Source organism: Chrysemys picta, chromosome 7 (assembly GCF_011386835.1).
Source record: "Chrysemys picta bellii isolate R12L10 chromosome 7, ASM1138683v2, whole genome shotgun sequence".
NCBI classification, from domain to species: Eukaryota; Metazoa; Chordata; order Testudines; family Emydidae; genus Chrysemys; species Chrysemys picta.
This window is the reverse complement of record NC_088797.1, coordinates 69,177,693-69,200,025: the sequence shown is the minus strand read 5'-3', so window position 1 is coordinate 69,200,025 and position 22,333 is coordinate 69,177,693. Positions and strand designations below refer to the sequence as shown.

General features: G+C 45.8%; 1 protein-coding gene across 19 annotated transcripts in view; it reads right to left on the bottom strand.

Annotated features, from left to right (window-relative positions):
• The window catches only part of ZMIZ1 (zinc finger MIZ-type containing 1), a 497,476-nt gene that overhangs the window by 448,967 nt on the left and 26,176 nt on the right, over positions 1-22,333 (bottom strand). The window contains exon 1 of one of the 19 annotated variants that reach the window (XM_065553358.1): positions 20,168-20,426. The exons of the other annotated variants lie outside the window; for them this stretch is intronic. The gene's annotated coding sequence lies outside the window, so the exon portion shown is untranslated. Of the gene's footprint in view, positions 1-20,167; positions 20,427-22,333 lie in introns of those variants that run through there. 19 annotated transcript variants of the gene reach the window in all.

The following is a 22,333-nucleotide window of genomic DNA, read 5'->3' as shown; positions in this document are numbered from 1 at the left end:
TGGCACTTCCTGTTGTCTCGAGATACAAACAGGTCTATCTGGGGAAACCCCCACTTCTGGAAAACGGAATGTATGATGTCCGGACGGATAGACCACTCGTGCGTTTGAAAGGACCTGCTGAGTCGGTCCGCCAGAGTGTTCTGGACTCCAGGGAGGAACGATGCCGTGAGATGGATTGAGTGGGCGATGCAGAAGTCCCACAGGCGAATGGCCTCTTGGCATAGAATTGACGAACGTGCTCCTCCTTGCTTGTTGATGTAAAACATGGCAGTGGTGTTGTCGATGAGAACTAACACACAGCGGCCACGTAGGAGATTGAGAAATGCCTGGCACGCCAGGCGCACCGCCATCAGTTCCCGAACATTGATGTGCAGGGCTATCTGGGGTACAGTCCACAGGCCCTGGGTATGGTGTTCGTTGAGATGGGCGCCCCAACCCAGGGATGAAGCGTCTGTGACCAGGTGCAGAGAGGGTTGTGGGGCGTGAAACGGCATCCCCTCGCAAACCACCTTGTGGTCTAGCCACCATGTGAGGGAGATCAGGACCGAGTTCGGGACCGTGACCACCATGTTCAGGCTGTCCCGATGTGGGCGGTATATTGATGACACCCAGGTCTGGAGTGGGCGAAGCCGAAGTCTGGCATGCCTGGTTACGTACGTGCAGGAAGCTATGTGACCCAGCAGGGTAAGGCACGACCTCACCGTGGTAGTTGGGAAGGCCTTGAGTCCTTGAATGAGGCTCGTGATGGTGCAAAAGCGATTGTCTGGCAGGATGGCTTGTGCACGTCTGGAGTCTAGAACCGCGCCGATGAATTCTATTCTCTGGGTAGGTTCTAGAGTGGATTTGTCCTTGTTGAGTAGGATACCCAACTTGTTGAATGTGTGCACTATTATGTGGACGTGATCTCGAACTTGTTCTTTGGTGCGACCGCGTACCAGCCAGTCGTCTAGGTACGGGAACACCTGTATCCCTTGCCGACGAAGGTACGCTGCCACGACAGCCATACATTTCGTGAACACCCTTGGGGCCGAGGATAGGCCGAAGGGAAGGACTGCAAATTGGTAGTGCACCTTGCTTACCACGAACCGCAGGAAGCGTCTGTGAGGCGGGTAAATTGCTATGTGAAAGTATGCATCTTTCATGTCGAGGGCGGCGAACCAGTCTCCAGGATCGAGGGAAGGGATAATGGTCCCCAAAGGGACCATGCGGAACTTCAACTTTACTACGAATTTGTCGAGTCCGCGCAAGTCCAAGATGGGTCGCAGACCTCCTTTGGACTTGGGAAAGAGGAAGTAACGGGAATAGAATCCCCTGCCCCTTAACTCCACTGGAACCTCCTCTATGGCCCCCATAGTAAGGAGCGTGGAAACTTCCTGTATAAGAAGTTGCTCGTGAGAAGGGTCCCTGAAGAGGGACGGGGAAGGGGGGGAGAAGGGGGGAATTGAGGAAAACTGGATAGCATATCCCCTGTCCACAGTGCGAAGGACCCAACGGTCCGAAGTTATAAGGGACCAGGCATGGTGGAAATGGGAAAGGCGATCCCGAAAGGATGGGGCTGGATCCTGTGGGATGACTGGGGCGCCGTCCTCGACCGCACCTTCAAAAGTTCTGCCTGGGGCCTAAAGGTGGTCTAGGTGGCCCCTGGTTCTGACCAGGTTGAGGGCCGGTCCACCTTCTTCTACCACCTCGCCCTCGCCTCCGGGTCGAGTCCTGTCTCTGACGAGGCGGGGGGGGGGGGGTAGAAGCGCTGAGGCTGCGGTCTAAATGGCCTGCGCTGAGGGCCCACAACATGCATCCCCAAGGAACGCATGATCGTCCTGGAGTCCTTGAGACTCTGCAGGCGAGAGTCCGTCTTTTCTGAAAACAACCCTTGTCCTTCAAAGGGCAGGTCCTGCAGGGTTTGCTGCAGTTCCTGAGGCAGACCCGAAACCTGGAGCCAGGAGATCCTCCGCATAGCGATACCTGAGGCCAGGGTTCTCGCAGCAGAGTCCGCTATGTCTAAGGAGGCCTGTAAGGAGGTCCGAGCCACCTTCTTACCCTCCTCCACCAGGGCTCCAAACTCCTCCCTGGACTCTTGGGGAACCAACTCCTTGAACTTCCCCATAGAGTTCCAGGAGTTAAAGCTATAGCGGCTCAAGAGCGCCTGTTGATTAGCCGCTCTAAGTTGCAGCCCTCCGGCTGAGTAAACTTTACGGCCGAATAAATCGAGGCGCTTAGCCTCCTTCGATTTGGGCGCTGCGGCCTGCTGACCGTGGCGCTCCCTTGCGTTCACTGATGCCACCACCAGTGAACACGGCTGGGGGTGGGTATACAAGTACCCGTAGTCTTTAGACGGGACAAAGTATTTCCTTTCCACCCCTCTCGCTGTGGGTGGGATAGAGGCAGGAGTCTGCCATATCGTAGATACATTGGCTTGTATCGTGCGGATCAGGGGTAACGCCACCCTCGATGGGGCATCCGCTCCGAGGATATTCACGATGGGGTCGTGCACCTCCACTATCTCCTCCGCCTGCAGGTCCATATTACGGGCCATCCTACGCAGAAGATCTTGGTGAGCCCGAAGATCTATTGGAGGTGGACCTGTGCACGATGTGCCCGCCACTGCCTCATCCGGAGAGGAAGAGGAAGATGCCCCCGGTGGAACAGGATCCAAGGGAGGGTCCTGGTCTCCCTGCTCCTGGGCCGGAGCATCACCTGCGCTTGAGTCCAGGGCGTCAGGTGGTGCGGACACGGAAGCCTCCATGCCCCCTGGCGGAGGCCGAGAGATGGTGGACTCCGGGGCCCTTCTAACAGAGTGACCGGAGCGAGAGGTCGAAGCAACTGGAGCCCCTTGCGCCTGATGGTACGTCCACGGGGTCCAAAACGACCAGTGAGATGGGCCATGAGAATGGTCCTCTGTTATGTTCTGCCAATGGCCCAAGTCCTGCTCCTCGGCTTGCCCCTGAGGGGGGTATGCCGATCTCGAGAGGTCCTCCGAGGAGCGAGACCCCGATCTCGATGGCCATGGCGGTGCCGAGAGCGTCGAGACGATTCCCGTGGGCTGCGGTGCCGCACGGTGCCGGTCTGGAGATGATCTATCTCCACGCGGTGCCGGCGATCGGTGCCGGGACCGCGACCGGTGCCGATGACCTCGACGGTGCCGGGAGTCGGATCTGGACCTCGACGAGGACCTGGAGTACGCCCGGTACCGGGAGCGGCCTCTCGACGTCGAGCGGCGACTGTAGCGGTGCCGAGAACTACGTCTCGACGTTGATCGGTGCCGACGATCATAGCGGTGCCGAGACGTAGAGCGGTGCCGCGAAGAAGATCTTGGCCGCGAGTACGACCGGTGCCGAGGTGATATTCGGTGCCGGGACTGCGAGCGGCCTGGGGACCTGCTTCGGGACCTGGATCGGTGCCGAGGTTCCAGCCCTTGCGATGGAGGGCGCATCAAGGCAGGTTTCCCCCTCGACTGGACCGGGCGAGGCAACGGTGCCGTCGGTGCCGGTGGTTGAGGCGGTGCCGGCTCCGTGAGAGCTATTAAGTCTCTCGCCGCCGCGAAGGTCTCTGGCGTCGACGGGAGGCACTGTATCACCGCCGGCCTCGGTGGAGACGCAGTCTGCACCGGACTCAACGGCCTCGGCGCCGGAGTCGACGGTGCTGGAGGCACCTGTTTCCGGTGCTCCACCGGCGTACGCGGCTCTACCCCCGGCACTGGGGGAGCCAGCGTCTTCGGCACGGAGGTCCCCGTCTTATGGGCTTTCTTATGCCCTGGGGATAATGACCGGCGCCGAGGCACTTGCTGTGCTTGCGGTGCCGACGAGGTCCGGTGCCGGGAAGGCTCATCTGACGCCACTCGCGTGGTCGTCATGGCCGGTGCCGCCGGGGCACTGCGCACCGAGGCGCTAGGTGCCGGGGCCTGACTTGTAGATGGAGCGTCCGGACTAAGTGCCGCCTCCATCAGGAGTTGCCGGAGCCGAAAGTCCCGCTCCTTCTTGGTCCTTGGTCTGAAGGCCTTACAGATCTTGCACTTATCTGTTTGATGGGACTCTCCCAGGCACTTCAGACAGGAGTCGTGCGGGTCGCTCGTGGGCATAGGCTTAGCGCAGGAGGCGCACAGCTTGAAGCCGGGAGCGTTGGGCATGAGCCCGGCCCCGCGGCCGGGGGAGGAAGGGGGAGACGACCCCCTTAATCCCCTGACTATTATAACAACTTTTAAAACTATTGAACTATTTAACTATAAACACTAGGACTATAACTATAACTATAACTGCGAATAACGAACTAAGCTAGGGAGAGTGGAGAACAGCTAAGCAGCGCTCCACAGTTCCAACGACCGTCAGGGGCGGTAAGAAGGAACTGAGGGGGCGCCGGGTCGGCTGGGGTATATATTCAGCGCCATGAAGGCGCCACTCTAGGGGGCTCCATAGCCGACCCGCCGGTGTTGCTAGGGTAAAAATCTTCCAACGATCGTGCACGGGGCGCGCACACACCTAATGGAATGGATATGAGCAAGCACTCGAAGAAGAACATTTTGTTATTACCTTTTGAGTTTTTGGCTAGCTGTTCTTCAAACTCTTTTTTGGCTTTTCTTATTACATTTTTACACTTAATTTGGCAATGTTTATGCTCCTTTCTATTTACCTCAGTAGGATTTGACTTCCACTTTTTAAAAGATGCCTTTTTATCTCTCACTGCTTCTTTTACATGGTTAAGCCAAACCACGATGGCTCTTTTTTAGTTCTTTTACTGTGTTTTTTAATTTGGGGTATACATTTAAGTAGATTGCCATTTATCAGTACAACAAACTCTTTAAATAGTCTCCATTTCAAACCTACACCATTTTATATAAAACTAAAGTCTTCAAAGTAACAAACAAGTGACATAAATTAACTTTAAGATGCGCATTCAGTTAACAGCTTTAACTTCATTACAAACATTTCTGCAGCATTCACCAAGTAGCCACAACTGTACCATGACAGCTAGTCTGCAGCTGTCTAAGCCTCTGCTGAAATGTGCCCACATCTTAGTGCTGCATTTGGCTATGCTAACAAAATTAATGGTCCCGTTTCCGTTCTCTTCTCCCATTCATGCTTTGAGGCATTACTGTTCCAACTACAAAACCAAAAAAATAATCATTTATTTTTAGTAAGATGTAGAGCTAGTGCAGATAAGAAGAAAATAAAGCTTTCACATGCAGAATCATCACATGCTGGCAGTTTTAAAAGATGCATAATAAATCTGGAAAGGGCTGCCAATTGTGTGTTAAACCCCCAGACCTTTTCGAAGGGCAATCACAGAAATACCTGGAGCAAAAATTACAGTAAACAAGCCCACTCAAACATAGAATAGCTATTTTTATGGTGCTATTAGAAAAACCCTCCCATACAGCATCTTTAATAATGGTCATGTTCTGTATGATCAGTAATTGATTAACTGAAGATACCACATAGTAATTTTTTAAAAAGATATTTGATGTTGAACCAACCCTCTAAACATTAAACAAACACAACCCTGATGTCCAGAGGAGGGGAGATTCCCCAAGCTGTACAGGGACAGGATCAGTCTCTCTAGCAGAGTGGTTCTCAACCTTTCCAGACTACTGTACCCCTTTCAGGAGTCTGATTTATCTTGCATACCCCCAAGTTTCACCTCACTTAAAAACTACTTGCTTACAATATCAGACATAAAAATACACAAGTGTCACAGCACACTATTACTGAAGCATTGCTTACTGTCTCATTTTGTCTGTATGAAAGTTTAGTTTGTACTGACTTCGCTAGTGCTTTTTATGCAGTCTATTGTAAAACTAGGCCAATATCTACATGAGCTGATGTACCCCCTGGAAGACATTTGCGTATCCCAGGGGTATGGGTACCCTGGTTGAGAACCACTACTCCAGCACATCTCACACCCCAAAGTGAGGCTTCTGCCCTTCCTCCCATACTCCCACACTGCCAACCTCACATAAGCCAACATGGAGGGTAGCAGTGAGAGCAAGCCAAGTGAGTTCAGCAGTCCATCCCTATTTAGCGCAGCATGTATGCTTACGAGCTTTTCTGAATAGGGATGGAATTAAGCACGTGTTCAAATGCTTTGCTGAACTGGAACCCTCCACTGGCCCTAACCAACCACTGAAGTGGCACACAGTGGCTGGGTTAGTGGCAACATAGGATGGAGGAATGTGCACTGCAGCCTTTACCCTGGGATCTCACGTACATTTCACCTCTCCTACTCTCTCCCACTTCACTCAAAGAAGTGAATTGCACCAACTGGCTGTTAAGGGTTTAAAGAGAAATATTTTCAACCTTATGGAAAAAAAAAAACCTGATAAGATTCCATATCAAGAAGGATACTGGTCCTAAGGATTATTAGATCAAGACAACAATCTACCTTTTAAAACAATAAGCCATTTTACGACTGCAATCCAAGGGATGCATTTCTTGAATAAGAACAAACCTAAAGCAACCAACTGACCCAAGTTAGCGTGTTATAGTTGGGAAACCCAAGTAAGGTCTCAAAGTTCCATCATCAAAATTAATCTCATGAAACAAAGTGGAAGCAAACCAAAGCAATGCTGGACTACTGTTGGATGTTAAACAGGTTCTATCATCTGTATGATTATAACAGAAATAAACCCAACTGAAAACTCATTCCACATAATACCCTTAGTTTATGGAAGAGCATAAGGTGCACTATTTCACCAGTTGGGCAGTATCTGGAAGGCACACCTGAAAGCTGTCATAAGAACATAAGAAAGACCATACTGGGTCCATCTAGCCCAGTATCCTGTCTTCCGACAGTGGCCAATGCCAGGTGCTTCAGAAGGAATGAACAGAACAGGTAATCATCAAGTGATCCATCCCCTGGTGATCAACACAAATGAAGCAAATGCGACACCAAAGCTATTCCTCATCTTTGTCAAGTATGATCATTTTGTGGCTGAACATTAAAGAAAAGCTAACACTATCTTCTGAGAGAGAAAAAAATCTGAAAACAAATTAAGGCATAAATAAAGCAAAGCTGAGTCTCATCTTCCTCCGTCTGTTTTTTCTACTGGAGAAGTTGGGTCTTTCAACAGCTCAGCCTCTTCACTTGTTACCATTCCTTTTGTCTTCCCATATCAAGCAGATATGAAATCGGATGTAATTCAAAGCTAAATCAGTCTCTAATTAGTTTGGGATCTTAATGGCCCTGATCCTACACGTTAATTCTAATTTTTATCATCATATTAGATACTTCACAGATGTCCCAAATTCTTGCTAATCTGGATCGGCTCTTTTCAAGAATTTTTAGTAAGAGAAAAATTGAGGAGGCAGCAAAAAAAAAAAAAAAAAAAGTTAAACAACAGATTTGCTCATGACAATGCTCTAGAGAGCAGACAGATAAAAACAAGTGGTTTCATTTATTTAAGGGATAGGATTTATTTGTCTTCTGGAAAGAGTTAGGGAAGATAATCTATTACCATATTAGCCCCTATGGAACCCTAACTCTATGTACGCTTTTAACCCCCCAAAAGGAAGGGAAAAAAACATTATTTAATAAACGGTGACTATTGCAAGTGGTTAGACACTACATTTGAGAAAGGCAGAAATAAAGTTATTTTTTAAACCAGAAGCTTTTTTGGTGGAGCAAATTTATAACAGAGTAACTGAGAACAGAATTCTGCAGATTAGATGAGATGTAGCGGATACATGAGTGAATGGGATAAAGGCTCTAACAGCAAGAATTATGCAAGCTACGCCAAACACATGCCAATAAAACCTATAAACCACACCAATCTGCATTTCCTATATTTAATCAAATCTATCAAATTCTGCCCTCAATTATTCCACTGTAAATTAACTCCAGATTTATACCAGCATATCCGAGGGTAATATTTGGCTCTATATCTATATATCTATATATCTATATATCTATATTCTAAAAACGTAACATGTTCTCTACAGATTAGTGTCGTCTCCGTAGAGCAGAGGGTCAGTATAACAGCAAAGCTCCTTGCCTCTGGGGAAAGTTTACATCCTGGAGCTGACCAGCAGAAGCCAGTTTAATGTCCAGGTCTTCACCAACACCATTACAATACCACCACATAGTTATCATGATCTTCATAAAAGGGGACCAAAGTTTAACAATATAGATAGTACAGGCCAGAACTGAGAAGCACTGGAAGAGATGTTAAAGTGAAACTTTCCCAGCATCTGCCCCAGACTAGACCTGGCTCAAACTAATGCTATTAGTTTCCCACATTTAGGAGGATGATAATCACAATTGGGTGGAAACTGGACTCAGTGATTAGAGCCCGGAGCCAAGAATCAGTCAGTACTCCTGGGTTCTATTTGCAGTTCTGCCACCCACTCACCTTTAGCAATTTGTATAATACCTACTTTGTAGAGTGAGACTTAACAGTCTAAATCAGTGTAGCTCCATTGAAGTCATGGTGCTACACCGATTTATACCATTATAAGATCCAGCACTACACATTTTTAGAATAACAAACATAATGACATGCTGAATTTCTGTTAATCAAAGCCTTAACTCTAACAAAACTGGGTTCTGCAGACCCCTGCAAAAGGAGGAAGGGAAAATGGGTATATGTACTCAACTGCGTGTTTTCCTACATAGAACATTCACAACTGAGTGTACATTTTTAAAGAGTGCCAGAGGAATATATTTCCCCTTATCTGAAACACATCACGTCTAGAGAACGCGAACGACAGTTTGTGTTGAGTTTCTACAATAAACTAAGAGGGCTGTCAAGTTTGATGGCATATTAGTTTGTCACTTGTAACAGGCAAAGCTGTGTGAGCAGATTAGACAATGCTACATAATTTAATAATTTTATCATCTATTCTACCTGACATCACCAGCTATTCCTCATCACTCTTGCTGCCTATAGTAGCCTAAGTGCCAGATGCAGAACCTCCTTAGCCCTGACTAAAACAAATATGTTCTACACACGTACAGTTGCCTATTACACAGAAAGTCCATTTAGCTTTACACACTGTCAGAATACAAACTCTGTAATTTCTGGAAACTATCAAATCTATCAGATCAGAGCAGCTCCTTTACACAGCTACTGTGCTCAACTCATGCAACTCTAATCATATTAAAATATATCACATGTACTATAACCCCCTAACCAAATTCACAGGAACAGAGCCTTAAATGCTCAACCTCTGCAGGAGAAGGATACAGGGAGGAACAGGAAGGTTAAACAGTGTGTAAAAAAAATTAAAAACTCTATGGAATGAAAAGCATTTATTTGGCAGCAATTTGTTTTGAGAAAGCCAGCTACCTATGAGGTATCACTAGTACCATGAATATTCTATTACCCTGAACTAAGAAGAAATGTAAGTATCAACAAAAGGAGGATTAGGGTGGGCACCTACCTTTGCGCCAGCAGGGACATCTGAAAAACAAGTAGCAAATCAGCCAAGTCAGCTCGCATGAAGTTATCTGGTTCGCTTTATAGTTTTCTTTCTAAACACAGCTGCTAATTCTACAGCTCCAGGGAAAGTAGGAACAGATATATGTATATATTTAGGACCACAGGAGGAGTCAAAGATATTTTGATTAAACTAGTTGGAACCAGAATTAGCGTCTTTTCCTCTATGAAATCCAAAGTTTCCAAGGCTGATGATGCTTCCTGCTTTACCTCCCAGGCCTCCAGTTTCAGGCTGTAGGAGTAATAACCAAATCTCTCACCTTAAGTATTGGGCACTCAACATAATCTGGGAAATAAACTATTTTATTTTTATTTGTCAATGATAGCTGTGCTCCTTACTTTAATAAAATACCTTTAAAAGGCGCGGGGGAGGGGGGCGCGCGCAGCTTCTTGGATGTGTTTTTAATAGGCTTACAGTCCTGTATTTATTACATATTTGTAGAATTCTTGGGGTTGACCAGTACCCCAAATTCATAGGCCAGCAGCCTTTAGAAATTACGTCATCTACCCAAGCTGCCATTTACAGAAGTAGCAATCTGTCAGTGATCAGAGTTTCAACTCTGCTTTAAGCCACCTTTTAGTCCTGGGCTGGCTGTGTACCATTTCAATGCTGAAATCAACAGAGCTGTTCTAACTCGGATGAACCCTAATCAGACCCCCCAAGGGGCATATGTGTTTTAGAAGCCATTAAGCAGCTCTGAGCCACTGGTAGATCCCTGCCTACACTGAGGTGCTCTTCCTATACACCAGCTAAAACTAGGGTGACCAGACAGCAAGTGTGAAAAATCAGGACGGGGGTGGGGGGTAATAGGCGCCTATAGAAGAAAATGCCCCAAATATCGGGACTTCCAATAAAATAGGGACATCTGGTCACCCTAGCTAGAACAGCCTTATATCCACAATCTGCCAGAGGTGCAATGCAAAGCAACTGCAGCACAGGAAGAATCCAGGCCTACAGATTTTTAGAATACTTTTTTAGTAGATCCCAATTAATTTTCTATAGAACGCTATCATTATTAAATTCTATAGGACTTCACTACAATGCATACCACTCATACCTTCACAAGGAGGTGGGCAGGAGTGATGGGGGGGGGGGAGATAAACAGTTTTATAATTGAAGTTTTATTCACACCTGGGCTCCCTTGAGGCTTTATCCATTTCGTTCTGAGGAATGTTGTATTTTCCAAGGACTTTGGCGTTTCCTGCCTTTTTATTATTATTTGCTGTTTGATTTAGAGGCTTACTTCACCCCATCAGAGTGGTTATCATCAGGGTGATCTTTTAGTAATGTTGTCTGTGAGGTTGGGCCCCACAAGTTTGTTTACACACAATTCAGAGAGTATGGATTCAAAGTATCTGAGGCTCCTCTTCTGAGGTTTTACCCTCAGCTAGGTTTACAATTTTGACAGAGCTTCACAGCACAGAAACAACACCACTTTCCCCTAATCCTGTCAAGATTAGAAATCACTGACAATCTCATGCTGTAAACCAGAAGGGAAATGCCTTCCCTGGCTTTAGTTTCAAAATGCAACAATACACCTGCTTTAAACGGCTTTCAAGTAGTTTTTACAGCAAACACTTTTAGGCCAACTTTGGCTCAAAGCCACCCAAAAGTCCACACTGCCGCAATACACAGTTATAAACTTTCCCCTCTGGTGGCAAGGACCCCATTTTCGTTTATGGAGACCTCTTTGTGTTATTGGATAACAAGGGTGAACAAGGCTTTAATGAAAGTATAAATCAGAGCAATCCCTAAGGGGAGCAAATCCACCTGGCTGTGTGTTCCTTACAGGCTGTAAATGGAGACTAGCTCACTTATCAGTATTTGCTTTAAGCAAACTAGTTTGTTTATTTTTCCTTAAAGTTGCAGATATTTGCACCACTTTCCATCCATTTGGTCTTTGCAACGTACCCATTTGATTTTTGAAGTAATCACACGAGAAGTAGGCGGTTTAAAATGATTTATCAGAAATTATCAGTATCAGATGGTTCAAAGCTTGAATGGAAAGAAAAAAAATTCAGAGGCCAAATAAAGAGGAGCCAATCCATCAATCAGCTCTTTGGGTTCCCCTCCTAGACAAGGTGGCTAATTAGGATACTAAATAACTGACTTGCTGTTCTAGATGTGCCACTGTAACTTCTTAGCTGGCAAGTTCGGCTTCCAATTTCCATCAAAAGTCTTATTACTGACAACAGATACCTAACCACTGCCAATTATAGCATTACATTCCTAATGCTATGGTACTGGTATAATCAAACAACATATTGAAAACGCAAAGCTGATTCTTCCTTTAAACAACGTTCCCAATACTAAATATTAAAAAAAGCACAGTTAGCATTTCAGCCACCAACAGAAAGGGCAAGGAAGACCACAGATGTAGTGAGCACATAAGACAAAAAGGACAAAAATTGATAAAAACTTCATCATATGGCTGACACCCCATATATCAAAACCCTAAATCTCATTCTCTGCTTGCCTCCAATTTCCATCAAAGCCTGCCAGCTGCACATTTATTGAGAAGTTTGTGATCTGACAGCCACTGTATTACCAACATTAATGATGCATCAGTCTCTAGAATTACTGGGGAAACAGTCCAATTGATTTTATTATTATACAGAGTTCCTCACATTTCATTTCAGGCAGCTTCCTACCACAATTTTTAGCAATAACTAAAAATGCGATACAGCTGACACACAATACACTGAGGCTAAATATGGTTAGCGTAGCTTTATTCCACCCCATTCCCTCGCCAGGAGAGCGTGGAATCATTCATACACCACTGTGTTACCTATGAGTTATTGTTCCAAAACTGAATCACTTATACGCTGTAATATGACAAATGGCACATACTAACATTCATTCATTTGGCCAAGAAAGCCAAAAATGGACGCGTGATGTCTTCCTGCACCAAGGAAACCAGGTTTACTAAGTCCTACGAGATAAAAATTATGGAAAATGAAGAAAGGCATACATAATGGTTGACATTAACCTGCCACGGTAGAAGAATTGCATTTGCCCCATTTTGCCTCTCTGTATTCTATAAAGAAGGCCTTAAAGATTTTCTTCAAATTAGAAATTCAGGTCTTGTCTGCCCTTTTCTCCATGGACAACTATGCATGAATGGTGAACAAATAGCATGACAACACCACAAACACCAAGACAGTGCAATGTGACATGTCAGACCATTAAAAGCTACTTTAGTTAACTATTTTATTCAACATTCTGATCAACATTTGGAAGGCTAGATCTCTTTGTGAAAGTTCCAACACCCCTTCCTGTTGAATTATGAGCTCTGAAATCTCCCATTCCAGTTCTCTGGTCCTCCAAGGGGCCCTCTAACATAAACTCCTAAGATAGGACTTGCTATTCCTAATACTTCTCAGGTTAAAAAAAGACACACACAAAGTATTTTTGTGAGCAATACTTTCAGGGCCGGCTCTAGGATTTTTGCCGCCCAAAGCAAAAACAATTTTGCCCCCCACCCCGTTCTTTAATTACCCCACCCCCGGCCCCGCCTCAACTCCGCCCCTTCCCCAAATCCCCAGCCCTGCCTCCTCCCCCCAGGCTCTCAAGCTTAGGAGGGAGGAAGGGGGAGAAGCGGCGCCCGGGCTGCGGCCACTCGGAGTCTCCCCCCCTCGCAGGTTTGAGAGCCTGGGAGGGAGGGGAAGACCCCGAGCCGCCGCGGGGCACAAAACAGCTGATTCGTGCGCCGCTGCTCCCCCTCCCTCCCAGGCTCTCAAACCTGGGAGGGAGGGCGAGTAGCGGCGCGCGAATCAGCTGTTTCGCGTGCCGTGGCAGCAGCAGCGGAGGTGAGCTAGGGCGGCCGGGGCACATTTTTAGGGGCAGTATTCTGGTGCTGGCCATGCCGCCCCTAAAAATGTGCCGCCCCAAGCACCAGCTTGTTTTGCTGGTGCCTAGAGCCGGCCCTGAATACTTTTCAGGATTTCATCTCTCCTAAAAAAAGGGGAAAAAAACAAAACAGCACTAATAATTTTCCTCCCCCATCCTGCAGCTCTGCTTTAAGCTAGTTCTGATTTTCAATATTTAAAAGGCAAAAATATCTCTCAATCTAAAGACACTCTCCTTCCTTCCCCAGACCTGAGGAATATCTGTGTAGCTCAAAAACTTGTATTTTCCATCAACAGAAGTTAGCCTAATTAAAGCTATTACCTCACCTACCTTGACTATCTCTACATATATGTAATTAATACTGGTTTACTCATATGTTTTCAATAGTAGGGAACAATCTACAACATGATAGTAAAAAGCATGCATAAGTGGAATAAACAAGACAGAAGCAAAATGACACTCTTTCCCACTTTACAATACAAATGTCATTTACCTGACAAAAGTAGGCTGAAAATTATGACTGCCCTGGCCCCAGCGGCTGCGGCCCGGCTTGGCTCAGGCCCCGGGGTGCTGGCCCCGGTTCCGGCCGAATGCACCAGCCCCGGCCCCAGCGGCGGCGGCCTGGCTCGGGCCCCAGTACGGCGGTCCCGGTTCCGGCCGAGCGCGCCGGCCCCGGCCCCAGCGGCTTTGGCCCGGCTCAGGACCAGGGTGGGCGGCCCGGCCCCGGCCCCGCACCCCCGGCGGCTCCGGCCCGGCTTGGCTCAGGCCCCGGCCGAACACACCAGCCCCGGCCCCAGCGGCTCCAGCCCGGCGGCCCCGGTTCCGGCCGAGCGCGCCGGCCCTGGCCCCAGCGGCTTCGGCCCAGCTCGGGCCACAGGGTGGGCGGCTTGGCCCTGGCCGAGCACCTCCGGCCCGGCCCCAAGCCCCGCGACTTCGACCGGAGCGCAGCCCGATTCCTGGGCTCTTGTTAAAGCCGGCCCTGGTCAGGGGACGGGGGGTGGGGTTGGATGGGTCGGGAGTTTGGGGGGGGCTGTCAGGGGGGCAGAGGTGTGGAGAGGGGTCGAGGCAGGCAGGGAGAAGAGGGGGTTGGATGGGTCGGGAGTTCTGGGGGTTCTGTCAGGGGGCAGGAAGCAGTTGGATAGGGCATGGGAATCCCGGGGATCTGTCTGGGAGCGGGGGTGTGAATATGGGGTGGGGGTGTAGATAAGGGTTGGGGCAGTCAGGGTGGGGGGTTCTCAGGAGGGGGCAGTCAGGGGACAAGAAGCAGGGAGGCTTAGATGCGGGGGGGGGGAAGAAATGAATGCTGCAGTATATTTATTCTCTATTTTCCCCCTCCACAAGGCTCGCCTCATCCTCTCCCCAAGCACGTGGCTATGTAGGTGAATAGATTTGGGTTGAGGTCTTGTCTCTGCTCAAATTCAAGAAGAGAATTTAGCATATACCATTGAGTAAGGGCAGCTGAATTACTTGTTTACTCTGAAGCTATTAACATATTTAGCAAACATTCCCCTAGATTCATACTACTACTTCAAATCATATAACCACTTTTGGGACAGGTATAATGACAAAAAGTTTTCCCCTCATAGATACGATGAAGGTTCTATGGCTGATGTTCACTGCTAACTGGGGAAAGTTTTCAAAAGGAGATTGAGTTTTCCTATTGAATGGGATTTTTATTCCCTTGTATTCACTCCTGTTAAACAGAGTAACTTAGTATGCTGGGACTCCCTATAGAGAAAGCAGTCTGTATAAAGGAATGCATGGGGAATATTTCACCTCTTTTCGTGGGGTGGGGTGCGTGGGGAAAGGGGAGCAGATAAAGAAGGTCCTGAAAGCAGAATTTCACAGTATTGTTTCCATGGTATTAGATATGCATTTGAGCCACCATATTTGGATAAACCTACATGAGGATTTTGGCCCATCTTACATTTTTAAAATCCCTTAATACACCAATTGTCTAAAAAAATTCACAATCATTGTTTTGCAATACTTGTAACAGCCCAAAAGTGTGCAACTCTAATGGATACTCCACTCAATTGGTAACAAACAGTTCAGCAGACACCCAACATGCATTTACAGGTTTATTCTTGACTTACTGAGTACAACCAACTCTAGGCACTAAGAATGAAAGCCTGAAAAAACAAGTAACTTAGGCATTTCAATTACAATCTGTTAAACACATTGGACACAATTGGGTAAGAGGGCACATTGGATGTACAGTCTATCCTCAAATTCTATATTTAGTATCAAGAACCAAAATGACACGCTTTGTTTATGCTATTTATTTGTACACGCTGCTGACTCTGTGTGGCTTTCAGATTTAGCGGTTTTCCAAAATGCAAACTGACTTATTCTATAGGTCAAACACCAGCACATGCAAACTGATAAAGATCACCTTAAACTGGGACTTTTTTCTCCCCATACAGCTTGCATGGAGACAGACATAGTAACTAATGTTTTGGACTATTTTAAAAAAAATAAGACTACTTAAGTGTAAAATACTTAAGAGATGTTATGACTATTTAGCATCTGATTAGTTTTCTGTTTCCTTCACGTGCTTGATTTACTGCATTTTTACCAGGTCCAAAAAGAAGCTATGTAACACACCTTTTATTATGTATTTGCCATACACTCACCTTACCAACTATGAAATGGATGTATCCTATTGAAAGTTTGAAAGGGGAAGTTTATTTGCCAGAGAAACTGACTGAAATGTGGTTACGTGCTTTGCTTTCAACTCAACCACCAAGTTCACTTAAAAGTTAACATATTAAAAGCAAGTTACACCGGGATAATCTGGTCTGATAAGCTATCATTACATATTATAATAATAATAGGCCTCTAGGGAAGGAACAGGAAGGATATATAAATGGAAAATGAGCCCTAAGAGACTTCATAAACCAATAAAAGCCTTAGACTTACAGCCTTAAAGTTACAAGTTCAAATGCTGTCATGACAATCATATGCAGATAATCTGATGTCACATAAATGACATCACATTAATGACATCTTACGTCAAATAACTGACATAAGAGAAAAAAGCTAAATAATTCTAGACCCTGGTCTTTGAAAGATGCAAGAAAATGTTTATCTTGTAAGAGTAGTCTCACTGAATTCTACTGAACTAGTCACATCAGTAATGTTACACATACATTTAAAGCATTTACAGAATTCATGTACTAAGAGCATTTTCTCCCCTTTTAATTACTCCTTATAACGTAAGCTTTAAAGCAGTGTTTCTCAAACTGGGGTAACCACTTGTGTAGGGAAAGCCCCTGGCGGGCCGGGCCGGTTTGTTTACCTGCCCCGTCCGCAGCTCCGGCCGATCGCGGCTCACACTGGCCGCGGTTCGGAGCTGCAGGCCAAGGAGAGCTGCTGGAAATGGCGCCCAGTATGTCCCTCGGCCCACGCCGCTTCCAGCAGCTCCCATTGGCCCGGAGCAGTGAACCGCGGCCAGTGTGAGCCACAATCGGCCAGACCTGCGGATGGGGCAGGTAAACAAACCGGCCTGACCCGCCAGAGGCTTTCCCTACACAAGCGGCGACCCCAGTTTGAGAAACACTGCTTTAAAGGGACTCTCAGTTGAAAGTACAATTTAGAATAAACTGTTTTAACTAGGTGTCTTGGACTGTTAAAACTGAAAGTTCTTTTTTGCACTTCTTTAAGTTCAGGCAACGGAAAAACAAGCAAGTCAGTTTCATATTGGTTTATAATGTTTCTTTACTTGGTTTTAAAAACAAAAACAAACAAAAAAACCCTTTCCATTGTAAATTTAAAAACTCCACACCAGCATTAGGCCCTACATTAGTAAAATTTGTTATCAATACAATGACTTGCATTAGCTAATTGTGCATATACTTAAATGTTTGCAGGATCAGGCCCTTATTTACCACTACATTAAAGAAATAAGCTTCAAAAGAAAAAAGTGAACATAGCCTACCTTATTTTTGGTTCTTAGGCACCACAATTTTGATTAGATTGGCATTCAGAAGCACACGTGATTTTTTTTATTAATTTAGTTTTATTATTAAAGTCCTAGTTTTGACCTCCGACCTATTTATACCCATTCTATGAAATTATTTCCTTTCAGAAAACCTAAAACGTGACTAGAACACTGTGCAAACTGTGTTCCATTCCTAACAATTTACATTCACCCCTAAGCCACACGTTTGTTGTTATATTCACTTTTCCAACCCAATGATGATAGAATTAATTAAAACATCTCAAACTGGCTCCAGATAATCCCCTCGCATGGAAAGGTGGTCAGTGAAGAGTTTGTCATGCTGTATAGCACAAGATAAGTTTCATTAGCGTCCATTAAAAATAGAACTGGACCATATATAAAAGAAAAACCCATAGTTGTTATTCTTTATTTGAGAGTAAAGAGCCTTTATCCTATATTGTCACGTCTTCTCAGGGGAAGAGAATTAACTAGAACAGTTTCATATTTTGAACTCCTCAGTGGTACTAAATAAACCCAAGAGTGTTGGCAAAGTTAACCACAATCCTGGGACCTGATCCAAGTCTCCCATGACAATAGGAAAAACATTAGAACTATAACATTCAAAATATTATTTAACTTTTAAAATCTTTGCACACTTCAAATTGTCCTTTGTTCCAGCTTCGCCTTTGAAAATGTCAGTTACATTCTGGAGACAAAGTATTTTCCTCCTAATCGTGTACAATATTATCTGAATAGTCATAAAAACCACCCTTCTGGTTTAACCCAATTGCCCACCTAGCCCCATATCCTATCTTCCAACAGTGGCCAATGCCAAATGCTTCAGAAGGAATGAACACAACTAGCAATCGGTCAAGTGATCCATTCCCCATCATTCAGTCCCAGCTTTTGGCAGTCAGAGGCTTATGGACACCCAGGGCATGGGGTTGCGTCCCTGACTGTCTTGGCTAATAGCCATTGAAGGATCTATGCTCCATGAACTTCTCTCATTCTTTTTTAACCCAGTTATAGTTTTGGCCTTCACCACATCCCCAGGCAATGAGTTCCACAGGTTGACTGTGCGCTGTCTGAAGAAGTACTTCCTCATGTTTGTTTTAAACCTGCTGCCTATTAATTTCATTGGGTGACCCCTGGTTCATGTGTTATGTGAAGGAGTAAAATAACACTTCCTTATTCACCTTCTCCACACCATTCATGATTTTCTGTAATTATATCAGATGCCCCCTTAGTCGTCTCTTTTCTAAAATGAACAGTCCCAATATTTTTAATCTTTCTTCAGATAGAAGCTGTTCCATACTAGGGATGTGAATATCCTTTTTTAAAGTACCCATTTAAAACTATTAAAATTATATTGGTTAACCGTTTAATCGTTAACAAGTTCACAATCTACCGCTGGCTTGGGAGGAAGGGCCCACCTTGCTGTCTCTCCTCGGAGGTGGAGTACATTGGGCTGGGGCATCGTTTTTGTGTGCATGGCTGGGCACTGCACACCTTGCTCTGATCCCACCCCTCACTCTCCCAGTTACTAGGTGCTGCCTAGTGCAGTTGTTAGTTGGATCGCTGCCAGGAGAGCAGCAGTGCCAGGGCAGATCCAAGCGTTCTGGCAGAGCCAGTAGTTCCCAGGAAGACCCATTGCTGCAGCCAGCTGCAAGAGAGAAGCAGAGCCGGAGGGAGAGGGTGGAGGGGGGTGTTGCAGGGCTGCCCCCCAGCGGTGCCCTCCCTGCCGGGCAGGGGCTGATGCTGCGGTGCCCTGAGCTGCGAGAGTGCTGCAAGCTCCTGTGCCCCCCAAGTATTGCTGCGATGTTTTTAATGTGCACATTAGGTATTACGGTGTCATGAAATCATTTTACCAATCTGTTTTAAACGTTAACTGCAATATATTAACGGTAAGATTAATACTTATTGGTTAACTATTTAACCGTTTAATATTTTACATCCCTAGTCCATACCCCTAATCATTTTGGTTGCCCTTATCTGTACTTATTCTAATTCTAATATATCTTTTTCAAGATGGGGCAAAGAGTCAGGATTTCTAATAAGAGCACTAGACACTCAACAGAACTGGGGGAGGGGGAAAGGGGAGGGAAGAGAAGGTGCTTAAAATGATTGCAGAATTCTTAAAAGCTGGTAAAAGGTTTAATCCTGTATAATGATTTACAAAGTGACAAGTAAAATAGATTTACTGTGACAGTTTGAAAGGAGACCAACATAAATAAAATTACCACTCACGTGGTACAACCTCTCAACCACCCTTTTTACAGCTAAAAGCATACACAAAAGGAAGTGCTCTACCAACCTATGTAATGATTCCCTCAGCCCCCCCCTCCCCCCCCACACACACACAATCCAGATCAACAGGGGGAAAGAAAGGAAAACCCAGTAATGCATGAAAGCTGTATTGAGTAATTGCTTTTTAACCTAACGGGAGAGGGGGGAGGAAATCAAAACACTGAACTGTTTGTTGATGACAAAAATGCTGCAATTCAAAAATAAAAGATATCTATATACTATATTCCTAAGTAAAATACTACCAATGCCCATCCCCCAAAAAACTTAATGGGATTTGAAGATCAATGTTTTATCCATTCAATTGTAGATGAACTTGAACATTACTGTAATAGTTGTATTGCACAAAAGAGGCAAAACAGAGCACACAATATTCATAGATTAAGTGTCCTAAATGCTTCCCTGGCCAGTAAGTGTGATACAGCCACAACACAGCTCAGATCCTCTGGCATTGTTTGCATTACTTTTACCGCCAGCTATCAATGATTCAATGCTTGCATTAGGTACCCTGGGCCAAAAATACATACAAGGTCTTACACTGTTTATTCCTGCCACTCTAGTCCGTAGAATAGAGCCAACGTCTTTCACTGAAACACAACAAAAACGTAAAACTTTACCAACTTGTATAAATATAGTTCTCTCTCACACTGTACTTCTGATGTGCAAGTCACATTTCAGTTTCTTTGTCAAGGCTGTTGTCTCTCAAACTGTGTTTACACAAACACCAAGGACTGAGTTTTCCTCCACTGAAGCAAACTCATTCAGCTTCCAGCTGTGCAGCAAAAAAAAAAAAAGCATTTAAAACACACTGGCTAGAGACCAGCTGCTCTTCTCTGCCTGCATTGAATTTCTGTCAGCTGCACTAGGCTTCACAACCTTAATCCACAAACAGAGCAGATCGCAGGGCCCCAGAATGACCTGATCTTCAGCCACAGAGCAAGGGGACGCTGCAGCTTTGGCGATGCCATTTCTCTTCCCATTAATCCCTCTGCTTTGCACAGATCACGAGGAACTGAATCTGCCCTTAAGAGGCTCTCTCTCCTTCCCCTCCCCCCATCCCCATCCCTTTTCCAGCCTCCTCCCCATCTTTCACCCCCTCGGCTCCCCTAGCTCTAGGGCACATCACAGCCCGCTGCGGGAACCCAGCTGATGCTAATCATGTTTCCATCAGCGGTCCCAGGCTCCCTCTCTTGGGGATGGGGGGGGAAAAGGGAGAAAGGAGAGACACACATGCTCCAGCCCCTTTGCCAATTACATCAAGCCCCGGACGCTTGCTGTAACTGCTAGCGCCAGCAGCCCATCCCTGGCTCCAAAGCCCAGCCTAAAAGCCACACAAGCCAAGCGGGTCTCCCCGCCTCCCCTCTTTTCTGGTGGGGCATCATCATGTAAAGAACGCCCCCCTCCTCCCCCAATAGGTGCTGGAACTGGTTTGAAGTGGTTCCCATCATATACAGCGTTTATAGTTTGGTTCAATGGCTCTCAGCACCCCCACTATACAAATTGTTCCAGCACCCCTGCCATCCCCACCCCAGATCAATTCTCCCCTGGATGCATGGTCCTTTTATACCACCTCCTTCAGCGGCTTCTCAAAACTAGTGTCAAGCATCTGTTTCCTTTATCTGAATGTACGGAATCAACATGGATAATGCCCGCTACCTCCACAAACCACACCAGAGACTGTAAACAGGTCAATAACCGCCAAGGGCATCTTCCTTGCAAAAGAAAAATAAAAGTGTGACATTAAGAATCTAATATACAGAATTATTTTAAGAAGCAGCTTGGTGTTTCCAGCAACCCTGGGCTTGAGGACACATTGGAAGTCATCTGATTCAACCACATGACTGTGTAAAATTACTCTTCATTAAGCAGGTTTTGGAAAAATTCAGTCTGATTTCATACTTGCAAGAAACACACACACACACACACAGTTCTCTGCAGAATTCCCATTGTTTAACATAGTCTCTAAATAGAAAGCACTGATTTGAACATGTCGTTTGGAAACTTGTAATCAAGCCTGCCACCATTCCCTCCTCTCCCTCACTCCCTTCCTCCGCAACTCTCCCTATCAGCTCTGTTGGAACACACAATGCTGCATCTCTATAAGCTTAGGTAAAGTGAAACACCCATGTTTCTCCAATTTTCCCCTCTCCCTCCTGCAAAGAGCATGCATCTTCATCTGAGTCTTAACCACTGTTTGTCCACAGACTTGTAAAGTACACGCAGAAATGCCTAATGAGAATCCAATGTGGAATCCAAGTGTTCTCCCACCATCCCTCTCCCTGGTGGGCAGTTGCCTACTTAGCACACTGGTTGATGTTATAATTTGCTTACCAATCCTCCAAGGAAGGAAGCAAAGTGAGGGATCTAAAATCAGTGTAACATCAGCACATGGCTGCTGGACTCTCAGGTTTTCATGTGCTGACAGCTTTTCTCAAAACACATAACAATAGCACTTAAGAACTACCCAAAGAAGCAAACAGAAGAACAGGAGTACTTGTGGCACCTTAGAGACTAACAAATTTATTAGAGCATAAGCTTTCGTGGACTACAGCCCACTTCTTCGGATGCATATCCGAAGTGGGCTGTAGTCCACGAAAGCTTATGCTCTAATAAATTTGTTAGTCTCTAAGGTGCCACAAGTACTCCTGTTCTTCTTTTTGCGGATACAGAGTAACACGGCTGCTACTCTGAAACCAAAGAAGCAGTTACCACACAAGCTTTTCCTTCAAACCCAGGGCACCTGAGTATCCTTAGCTCTGAATTGACTGAATTGAGATTATTCATAAAGAGTTATTTTACAATAATACCTTGA